This window comes from Bos mutus, chromosome 18 (genome assembly GCF_027580195.1).
Source record: "Bos mutus isolate GX-2022 chromosome 18, NWIPB_WYAK_1.1, whole genome shotgun sequence".
Classification (NCBI taxonomy): Eukaryota; Metazoa; Chordata; class Mammalia; order Artiodactyla; family Bovidae; genus Bos; species Bos mutus.
Window position 1 is genome coordinate 13,932,280 of NC_091634.1, and position 12,242 is coordinate 13,944,521.

The window sequence follows — 12,242 nt, forward strand, 5'->3', positions numbered from 1 at the left end:
AAAACTGATCCGCATGAAAAAAAAAATATTAAAAAAAAGGAATCAAAGGAGGGGAGAGAAAGAGCCACTGGGGGTACCTGGGGAAGGGTGTTCCATGGGGAGGGGACAGCCAGTGAAAGGCCCTGAGGTGGAGTACGCTTGACGCGGTCATAGAATAGCAAAGAGGCCTGAGTGGCTGGGGCAAAGTGAGCAAGGGGGAGAACGGGGTCCAGGGGTCAGAGAAGTTATGGGGCAGATCATGGGCTACAGTGAGGACTTTGACCTTTTCTCAGTGGGGTGCGGGCACCTTGGTGGGCAGAGAGACCCTAGTCCAGATAGGAGGTGAGGATGGACAGGACCATGGTGGCGGCAGAAGTGACTGGCTTCTGGATAGATTTTTTAGAAATATTTATTTGGCTTCACCAGGGCTTAAGTTGTGGCATGTGGGGTCTAGTTCCCTGACCAGGGATTGAACCCTGGGTCCCCTGCACAGAGACCTCAGAGTCTTAGCCACTGGACCACAGGGAAGTCCCAGGCTCTGGAGAGATTTTGTGAAGTGGAGCCTACAGCATTCGCTGAGAGGTTGGAAGTGGGCGAGGGAGACTAAAGAGTGGAACTCTTGGCCCGGGCGCCAGGCAGGCCTCAGGCACAGTTCACGGTGAGATCACCCATTCTGGCACCTCAGGGACCACGCTTCCTGTGGGGGTGAACAATGGCTGATTTGGGGTTGCCCAAGCCGAGTGGTACCTTCCACTGAGTTCCTCTCCCACGGGTCTCTGCATGAAGGCCCCTGCAGGGTGGGTGGCAGCTGGACTGCTCGTGCCTGGGGCCAGTTGGGTGTGAACAATGCAAATAAAATAGCAGGAATTAGCCCCAGGCTCCCTGGGTGACAAGGGAGCCTTCCCTTCCTGAATGAAGAAGCTTCTAGAAAACCTGACCAAGGACAGAAAAAGAGTAACGGTCCAATGAACTTGGACTCAAGGCTGACTGATGTCCGCCACATCCTCCGTCTGAGGCCGTGTGCGAGGTCTTTCTGAGCCCCGTCTTGTTCCTCCTAACACAGGATCAGAATGCCCACTGTTGGGGAACTTCCCTGCTAATCCAGTGGCTAAGACTCTGGGCTCCCAATGCAGGGGGCCCGGGTGCAATCCCTGGTCAGGGAATTCGGCCCCGCATGCCACAATGAAAAGATCCCGCATGCTGCAACAATGGAAAAACCCGAGTGCTACAAGTAAGACCCGGGCCCAGACAGATAAATAAATAAAATATTGGAAAAAAAAAAAGAATGCCCACTTTGGGAAAAGTATATGAGATCACTCATGACATGTGCAGTGCTAGGTCTGGTGCATCATGAATGCTTGAAAAATCGTACCTCACAGGGAGTGTTGTCTAGGATCTAAGAGATAAAACTGGGTTACATCTTTACTCTGTGCCTGTGTTTTTTGTTTTCCTATTTTTTCTTTTTTTTTTTTTTTTTTGTCGCTGCACCTCTTGGCTTGCTGGATTTTAGTTCCCCAACCAGGGATCAAACTGTAACCCTAGCCCGGGCCCTTGGCGGTGAAAGCTCAGCATCCTCACCACTGGACTGCCAGGGAATTCCCTCACTCTGCGCCTTTGGACTTTCCTGAGCCTCCGTTTCCCTCATATTGAGCCCTGATTTCCTTACGCCTTTCCCCACCAGCTTTCTTCCCCATAACTTCTTGTCTCAATAAATAGCAGAGAAATCTCTTCCATTTTTAGACCAGTAATCTTAGAGTCCATCTGGACCTCTCTGATTCTCGCACCCCATCAGAGGCATCCTTACACCAAGAAGTGGGGCCTTGCCCTTGGTAGCACTTTCCTGGAAATTCTCTAAGCTAGGGCTGCAGGGTACCCTAAGCAGGGTTCTCTGACTTTGCTGGATTTTTAAAAAACGTATTTTCTTGCCCCAGTTGCATGGCTTATGGGATCTTAGTTCCCCAACCAGGGATCGAACCTGTGACCCTTGCAGTAGAAGTGCAGAGTCTTAACCACTGGATCACCAGCCAAGTCCCAAGGTACTCTGACTTTAGAACAGCACCTTTGTGGGTCCCATCCTGTTTCTTGTCCCTTTGGAGGGCTCTGCCTCTGCCCCCACCATCAACCCTGGTGCATGGGGTGGGCTGGAAGTCCTGAGGAGCTCTAGGACTCTTGCCTAAATGGGGTCACCCTGGAGCCCTGTGGCTGGACCCCAGTCCAGTTGAGCAGCCTGGCAAGGGGCCGGCTCCCCCTGGCCGGCTGCCAGAACAGTGCTGGCATGCTGACTGGGGAGGCCTCTAGCCCGCTCACCTGGACGCAGGGCAAGTTCAGGACTATGTGTCAGGAACTGTGCCACCGCCCCTTAGCCGAAGCCCAGTAGGTGGGTCTGTGCATCAGCTCTCACCGCCCTTCGGCCTCCAGTCCACAGCACCAAAGCTTGTGTGCGGACACCGCAGGTGTTTTTCACCTGTGCATCCCGTCCTGTGGTCTCCCTGCTCCCCCTCTCCATTCCAGGTCAAAGGTACTCTTTACCGCTTTTCACCCAGGGCTTTTTTTTTTTTTTTTAAACCACATAAAGGAGTATTACATTTTATGGCTTAAAACAGAATCCCATGTAGTCCGTGAGATGACAGAAAATATATGCATTGGTCTCTACCCCTGGTTCTTGGCACAGAAATCCTGAAACCTTTGTAATTTCCTAAGTGATAAGAACACAAAGAGCAACTTCCCTGGTGTCCAGTGATTGAGAATCAGCCTGCCAAAGCAGGGGACACGGGCTCGATCCCTGGTCTGGGAAGATTCCACGTGCTGCGGAGCAACTAAGTGGGTGTACCGCAGCTACTGAGCCCGTGTGCCGCAGCAAGAGAAGTCACCGCAGGGAGAAGCCCTCGCACGGCAGCTAGACCCGCCTTTGCTCACAGCAACTAGAGAAAGCCCCAGCACAGCAGTGAAGACTCAGTGAAACTAAATAATAAATAAATGACTACAGTTTTCAAAAAAGAGCACTAGGAGCATGTTTTGTTCTAATGATGGGACTCTGGGTGGGCTTCTGAATCGGAGCGGCGGGGCGGGGGTTGGGGGGCGCGGCGGGAGGGCAGCGCTGGTCACAGAAAGACCGAGATACGATTAGAAACTTAGAATGTTTAGAAACCCCACCCTTCCACCCCCATCATCCTCACTCTCCAGACAGGGGAATCAGCTGACAATGGAATAAATAGCTGACTCTGTGTGCACGAGGGAGCCTCCATACGAGAGCAATAGTAAAGTTGGCTTAAAGCTCAACATTCAGAAAACGAAGATCATGGCATCTGGTCCCATCACTTCATAGGAAATAGATGGGGAAACAGTGGAAACAGTGGCTGACTTTATTTTTGGGGGCTCCAAAATCACTGCAGATGGCGATTGTAGCCATGAAATGAAAAGACGCTTACTCCTTGGAAGGAAAGTTATAACCAACCTAGACAGCATATTAAAAAGCAAAGACATTACTTTGCCAACAAAGGTCCGTCTAGTCAAGGCTATGGTTTTTCCAGTGGTCATGTATGGATGTGAGAGTTGGACTGTGAAGAAGGCTGAGCACACAAGAATTGATGCTTTTGAACTGTGGTGTTGGAGAAGACTCTTGAGAGTCCCTTGGACTGCAAGGAGATTCAACCAGTCCATCCTGAAGGAGATCAGTCCTGGGTGTTCATTGGAAGGACTGATGCTAAGGCTGAAACTCCAATACTTTGGCCACCTCATGTGAAGAGTTGACTCATTGGAAAAGACTCTGATGCTGGGAGGGATTGGGGGCAGGAGGAGAAGGGAACGACAGAGGATGAGACGGCTGGATGGCATCACTGACTCGATGGACGTGAATCTCAGTGAACTCCAGGAGTTGGTGATGGACAGGGAGGCCTGGCGTGCTGCGATTCATGGGGTCGCAAAGAGTCAGACATGACTGAGCGACTGAACTGAACTGAACTGAACTGGGGAGCTTCCAAGTGGGTGAACACATGTACTCCGGGAGGGTGATGTACCCCAACTCCAAGAGGACAGAAGCTCCTGCACTCAGGACCCTCTTGGACCTCATCGTGTGCATCTCTTCAATGGACTATTCCTCTACATCCTTTATTGAATCTTTTAACAAAATGGTACATATAGTTCCCCGAGTTCTGTGAGCCGCTCCGGCAAAGTAATTGAGCCCAAGGAGAGTCTTTGGAACTTCTGATCTATAGATCTATAGGTAGTTGGTCAGAAGCACTGTTGATAACCTGGCCTTGTCATGGGGGAGGGGTGGCAGGGGCAGTCTTTTGGGACTGAACCCATAACTTGCAAGATCTGACACTCTCTCTGGGGAGAGAGTATCACGCATGCATATTAGGTTGCTTCAGTCATCCAACTCTGTGCGACCATATGGACTGTAGTCCACCAGGCTCCTCTGTCTACAGGATTCTCCAGGCAAGAATACTGGAGTGGGCTGCCATGCCCTCCTCCAGGGGATCTTGCATTCCCAGGGATTGAACCACAGTCTCCTATGTCTCCTGCATTAGCAGGCAGGTTCTTTACTGAGAGTGACACTTAGGAAGCCCCAAATAGAGTCAGAATCGAGTTAAATTGTAAGCCTTCCCAGACTTCTAGTTGGTGGCACGGAGAAGTGTTTATGGGGATAACCTCCACATGGTTGGCGACCAGAGTATCAGAAGTGAAGGGTTGTGTGTGAGAAATAAAGGACACACACAGAGGAGAAACGCAACAGGGGAGAACTGGATTTTTCCCTACAGAGGAAGGAAAAATCTGGATTTTTCCTTTACACATCTAAACAAAGAATCACCAAAATCTACCATATGCTTCCTGGTCAAAACAGAGATCATAATATCAGGATGTATTCTGGTTCTTCTGATCTAAATGGCCTACTTTCTGTGAATTATGCCTGCCAGAATATTCAAAAACTGAGGCCAATTATGTAGTCAATTTGAATTTACAAAAGGGCTATAGCCCTTCAGAGAGGAGGGCTTCTTTCTCAGCTGTCTGTGAAGATCCCTTTATTTTATTTCTTTCTTTATTTTGGGCTGTGCCGGGTCTTCGTTGCTATGCAGGCTTTTCTCTAATTGCAGCGAGTGGGGGCCACTCTAGTTGAGGTGCGTGGCCTTCTCATGGCGGTGGCTTCTCAGCACGGGCTCTATGGCACATGGGTTTCAGAAGTTGCTCCGAGGCATCTGGGATCTTCCCAGATCAGGGATTGAACCTGTGCCTTGTCCCCTGGCAGGGGGATTCTTCACCACTGAGCCACCAGGGAAGCCCAGACCCCTTTCTTTCTACCATGAAAACTATTGTTCGTGTCCTCCAAGTCCTGCCGCCAGGAAGAGAGATCAGACTTTGAAAGGACTGGCCAGTACCTCCTCCACCGTCAGCGAATAGGAAGAGCTCTTTCTTCCCGGGGTTGTCAAGACGCTGTGAGCCCTTCCAGGAGATGGGTGACAAGATGCTCCCTTAGGTAAGTCTTACTCGGTGTGGGGCAAATCCAAGACCACTCACTTTGCTTCATTTATCTTCACTGGGGGATGGTTATGGAAGCAAAGGCATGGTCAAGGTTGAAAGACTCTAGGAATGCAGGGATTCTTGCCTAAAGAGGGTAAGAAAGAGCTAGTTAGAAGAGGAATCCTACACCAATGCTATTAATCCCAAATATGACCTTTTAAGTCGGAGAAGGCAATGGCACCCCACTCCAGTACTCTTGCCTGGAAAATCCCATGGATGGAGGAGCCTGGTAGGCTGTAGTCCATGGGGTCGCTAAGAGTCGGACACGACTGAGCGACTTCCCTTTCACTTTTCACTTTCATGCATTGGAGAAGGAAATGGCAACCAACTCCAGTATTCTTGCCTGGAGAATCCCAAGGACGGGGGAGCCTGGTGGGCTTCGGTCTATGGGGTCACACAGAGTCGGACATGACTGAAGTGAATTAGCAGCAGCAGCAGCATGACCTTTTAAAAGACCAGAGAGCGGACTCTCTCTCCTGCGTGCGTGCGCTCTTTTCTTTCTCTCTCTCTCTCTCCCCCTCTCTCCCTCTTGCTATCTTCTAAATAAAATGGAGCTGTAACACTGAATTGCCTAAGAGCTGTAACACAGTTTGTCCAAGACCCGAGAGCTGTGATGCGCCGAGGGCTTTAATGTCCGTTGCTCCAAATCTTTGTTGTGACGAGACAAAGAACCGAGGAACATACACTCACGTGACATCTATGGTGCCGTGACTCGGGTTTAACCTGGCTGAAACAACCTCTATGTGGAAGAGGCCAAGCATAACAGGAGCCCAACTCAGCAAAGCTCCCGAGCTAGAAGCGGAAGGCGAAGAAACCCAGCGCAGGGGAAGGCCCATCGTGCTGGAAACCGGGACAGCGAGAAACGAACTCAGCAGAAAGCTCACGCGGCCCAGTCTCAGATTCCAGAAGACCTCTGGTTAAGGTCAACCAGCTACAACATGCAGTGCCAGTTCAACAAAGATATAAAACTACAGCTGACCACGGAAAATATCACACACCCTTGGACACCGCTATAAGGACTCTGAGGCTTGAGACTAGCAAGAGGGGGCGGCTCAATACCCCTCGCCACCTCAGTTCAGCAGTAAGTAGCCAGAAAGACCTCGACGCCCCTATTCCCAAAGAATTTGGCCTCCCATCTCTTGAGGGGGGAACGTTAGGTAGGTAGAATAGGGAAAAGGAGTCCAAAATGGCAGTGGCTAAAAGACTAGGAAGGTCCGAGGACCAGAGTGAAGACTTCAGGCAGGACAAACAGAACAAACAGCACTCCTGGCTAAGCCCAATTTGCATAGGGCAGGCCCAGGTGGAGGAAAAAACATATAAAAGGAGGAGCCAAAGTGCTTTCTCTCGGACTCTCTCTCCTTCGTGCGTGCGCTCTTCTCTCTCTCTCTCTCTCTCTCCCTCTCTCTCTCTCTCCCCCTCTCTCCCTCTTGCTATCTTCTAAATAAAATGGAGCTGTAACACTGAAAAAAAATAAAATAAAATAAAATAAATAAAAGACCAGAGAAATTGCTGCTCACAGTTTTCTGCATTCTCTGAGTAAGCATTGCATTTGTGGGACTTCCCTGGTAGTCCAGTGGTTAAGACTTCTCCCTGCAATGCAAGGGACTTGAGTTCGATCCCTGATCGGGGAACTAGGATCCCACATGCCTCAGGGCAACTAAGCCCTTGCACCACAACTAGAAAGTCCATGCTATACAATTAGAAAATCTGTGTGCTGAAATGAAAGATCCTGCATGCTGCAACTAAGACCAACACAGCCAAATAAGTAACATAAACATTAAAAAATTAAAAAAAAATGTTAGGACTCATTAAAAAGAAAAGAAAAGAATTGCATCTGTTGTTGTTTAGTCCCTAAGTTGGGTTCAACTCTTTGTGACTCCATGGACTGCAGCACACCAGGCTCCTCTGTCCTTCATTATCTCCTGGAGTTTGTTCAAATTCATGTCCATTGAGTTGGTGATGCTATCCAACTGTCTTATCCTTTGCCGCCCCCTTCTCCTTTTGCCTTCAATCTTTTCTAGCTTCGGGGCCTTTTCAAATGAATCAGGACTTTACATCAGGTAGCCAAAATATTGGAGCTTCAGCTTCAACATCAGTCCTTCCAACGAATATTCTGCACAGATTTCCTTTAGGATTGACTGGCTTGATTTCCTTGCAGTCCAAGAGATTCTCAAGAGTCTTCTTCAGCACCACAATTCAAAAGCATCAGTTCTTCAGTACTGAGTCTTCTTTATGATCCAACTCTTTTGTCCATACATCCCTACTGAGAAAACCATGGCTTGGACCTTTGTCGGCAAAGTGATGTCTCTGCTTTTTAATACGCTGTCTAGGTTTGTCGTAGCTTTCCTCCCAAGGAGCAAGCTTCTTTTAATTTCTTGGCCGCAGTCACCTCTCGCAGTCATTTTGGAGCCCAAGAAAATAAAACCTGTCACTGGTTCCAATTCTTCCCCTTCTATTTGCCTAAAAGTGATGGGACTGGATGCTGTGATCTTTTTTTTTTTTTAATGTGAAGTTTCAAGTCAGCTTTTTCACTTTCCTCTTTCGCCCTCTTTACACTTATATGCAAAATGATTTGGGTTCTAGGCTTGGATTAACAGGCTTTCCTCCTGCAAGAAAACACCCAGGACACTGGCTTAAAGCAGGAGGAATCCAGGATGGCTCTCCCCTGGGGGGGGCTCTGTCCTGTACCTGGCTACCCAATGACACTCCTATTACTGTGATATCAAAATACACCTATAACTTTCCCAAGAGACCAGTGGGTTGTTTTGTACAGCCTTGTCTCCTAGGAGCCATTACTCTCTAATCATTAGCTTCCTGGCAGTAGGCTCTTTTGGAACCCAATTATATTTGTTTTTCTTTTTAATCAGAGTGCAGCATGGGGTGTAATTCCAGGAATTAATAGAGATTGTCTCTGGAGGAGGAAATTGAAGAATGAAAATGACTTGTCAGATTCTGGCTTTTTATCCTACTTGAAGTTTTTAAACATTTTTCTAAAGCCATATTTTTGGACTCATAATTGGATTACAATCAGTTTTCATAATCTCATTACCAAATAAGATTCCCCCAGCTTTTACATTACATTAAAAAGTGATGTATTGCTGGGACTTCACTGGTGGTCCAGTGATTAAGAGTCCACCTTCCATTGCAGGGGTGCAAGTTTAAACTCTGGTCAGGGAATTAAGATCCCTTGTGCGTCGCACTGAACCACAAAAATTAATAAATAAAAAAACTTTAAATACAGTGTATTGCTGTGGACTGTGATTTCTAAGATCTGCTTCAGATTGCCTGGGGGAGCCAGTGGGTGGGAATAGAGATGAAAGCAAATTGGTCAGGAGTTAACTGCTGGGGTTGACTGCTTCCTCCATTCTTTTTCCACTTTGGGACATGTTTGAAAACCTCAATACCCAAAAATCTTTTGACAGTGTATATATTGAAAAGAAATTTTTCCCATATAATAGGCACCCCATCTCTTAGAATTCAGGGTCTCCCACCCAGATTGCTATGACCCCTTTTCCCCTTCCTTGCTCTATTTCGCATAGCATTGATCACCTTCCAACATGTGACGTCATTGACACGTCACATCTACTGCTCATCACGGCCCAGTGAGTCACAGTGCATCTCCTGCTTATTCCATAATAAAATGGAGTCTTTTCTACAATTGTGAAGACAATGTTGGGGGATTGGCAGATTCTTTTTTCAATGATTTCCCAAAGTATCTAATTTGCTTACACTGTCTCCTGTCCACCATGTCTCTTCTCCTAGAAGGTGAGTTCCCTGTCCAATTTTACCAGCTGATTTGAAAAGCATGGGTAGCTCGCATTTTATTTATTTATTTTTGGACAAAGTTGGTACAGAGGTTAAAAGCAAGAATTCTAGAGCCACTCTGGCTAGGTTCAAACACTAGCTCTGCCACCTACTATCTATGTGACCTTGGGCAGGTCACTTAGCCTGTTTTCGTATCTTTGAAGTAGAGACATAGCCACAGCTACCCCAGGTTGCTAAGCTGACTGGTAGTAAAAGGGTCCATGAACGCTGGCTAGATTATTACTGGTTACAGCACTCATTTAGGAAGTCAAATAGAAGTGCATTTGATTCCTGCTGGAGCCTGTTTTAGCTCTTGTTAGGGGCGCTGGGGACTTCTCTGGTGGTCCGGTAGTTAAGACTCCACGCTTCCACTGCAGGGGGATGTGGGTTCCATCCCTGGTCAGGGAACTAAGATCCCACATGCTACCTGGTATGGCCAAAAATTGGAAAAAAGATAATGATGCTAGGCTGTTAAAGGTGATAGGAATTGTTCTAGAAGCTAAGGGATATGAAGCCTCCTGCCCAGATGCCTGACTGAATAACAGATGTTTAGCACCAAGGGCCTTACAGCCTGGTGAGAGATGCTCCAAAGGACCAATGGAGGGGATGACAGACAGACTCTGGATGCTGGCACCTCCTGCTCCTCCCTCCACGGTGGCTTCTGCGATTTGGTCCCATAATTACCCTGCAGGTTTGAACAGAGTCTGAAGGAAGGGAAGTTTGGAGAACAGAGCCTGGAGACAGGGCTGGGAGGGCATGGCAAGCAAGCCTGGGAGGAAGAGATACGGAGAAGGGAGAAGAAGGCAGAAATGGCTAGTCATTGGGAGAATGGAGCCAGGGCGGGGTGGAGGGGAGGAGTGGGAGGGGAGGAGGGGTTGGGCGGGGGTCTGATACTGGATATTAAGGGAGGGATATTAAGGGAGGGGCAGGCGAATAAAAAGGGCTGAGGTGGCGGTGGGAGCAGGTGAGGCAAGGTGAAGGCCCACTCGTGAGGAGCACTGGCTGAGATGCAGGGTGAGACTCGGGGCGCAGAGCGGGGTTGGCTGTGGGCGCTGGGATGCGCGGGGCGGAGAGCGGCTGCGGTGGTCTGCTGGCAAGGACGGGCTGGGAGTCTGGGGACTGGAAGAGGTGGCTGCTGGGGTGTGAGGGCGACAGCCTTTGGGTGCGGGCGGCAGGGGCGTGGCCTGCGGAGGCTGCAAGTCCCTGATGTCTGGACCCTGGCTCTCCAGCAGCCACAGCCGCAGGGCCTGGCGAGGAGACCACGGGGGCCTCAGCCTCCCAGGGCCGGCCCGCCTGTGTTCCCGCTTCCGACCCCGAACCCAAGGAGGCGCCCGGCTTAAGCCAACTACCCATCGAGATGCTCCTGGAAGTGCTGAGCTACCTGCCCACAAGCGTGCTGCTCGGGCAATGCCGCCACGTGTGCTGGTACTGGCGCTACCTGGTGGACACCCGGGCCGTGTGGCTGAGCATCTTACCCTACAGCCATGCTAAGCTGTGGCCCGTCTTCCGAACCTGCCTGCCCCCAGACAACGACGACGACCCCAGGCCCTGCCTCCTGGGCCGCTTCTGCGAGCGCAGACCCTTAGGACGCAATCTCTACCCGAACCGCCATGGCATAGGTGGGGAGCCCAGGAAAAGAGGTCTCAAGAGTGCCCATGGGTTGGTTTGGAGGTGCGGGACAGAGAGGAGAGGCTCAAGGAAACCCCTGGGGCTTATCCGTGGGCTGGTGGGCAGGCCAGGAACTTGGGCACAAACATTTTTTCATTAAACAGATGCCTTCCTGCCTTGGAGGACAATCAACTGTACAAGCTGGAGACAGGAGGAAAGCTGGGAGGAAGACCGCAGGCTAGTTCCCGAGGACCCTTTCCAGCCTTTCTACAGGTGGACGTCCCTCTTCCCCAAGGGCTGGGGTGGGTGGTGGTGAGTTCTTGCCTGGTTCTCACTAACCCTTCCCCCTTTCTCCCAGGTGGTGCTACAAGAAGCAAGTGTTAGACCTGGAAAAGGAGGGTCTGTGGCCGGAACTCCTGGATAGTGGAAAGATTGAGATTTGTATCTCTGCCTGGTGAGTGTGATGGCAAAAACAGCTTTAAAAACAGGGCTGACCTTGGCATGGGTGACAAGGCGTGTAGGCCTCCCAACAACCCCTTAGATAAAGCAGGAAGGGAAATGACTTCACCACCATCAGAGCTTTACTACTTAGCAGTATCCACTCCCTGAACCCTCTCCTGACCCCCAAACGGACCTGAATGGGAAGATGCCAGGTTGGATCCTGTGCAAAGGACTTGGTTCAGGAGGAGGCAAGATAGAGTTGGCTAAGAGATCAGATTCTGGAGTCAGACTTCCCACACTCAAACCCTGGCTTCCCAGCTTTGTGGCCTTGGGCAAGTCACAGTGTGCCTAGGTTTCCCTGTCTTCATAAGGCAGGGTTCTATGTCAGCCACAGAGCCAGTGCTTTGAAGTGTGACCTGTTTCAGCAGCCTTCATGATCCTTGATCCTGTGGGGAAGTGTGTTTTGAAACCTCGAATTGAGAAATTCAGAGAGGTGAGGTCACTTGTTCAGGTGGCACAGCCGGGGCTTGGCGGGACCTGGCATTAGGCTCATACTTGTCTGACTCCAGAGCTTGTGTTCTGTTTGATGGTCTTGAAACCAGCATGCTCCATGAAGACCTTCCATGGGATACCTCACTCAGATTATTTTAAGGGAGGCAAGTTCCAAATCCTCTACCATTTTATGTACCCTCTTCTCAAATTACTCAGCTACAGATTACCTCTATGATGGGGGCATTGTATGATTATGCTTTCCCAATTTCCTGTCTCTCAGCCCTTCAGTTTTACAGAAAAAGTCATTCACTAAGGTGTATGGTCCCTGAATGTAAAGACCTCTGGGGAAACAGGCAAAGTGAGATTGAAATTTGAAATTTTGGTCTTACCACATTCACTTT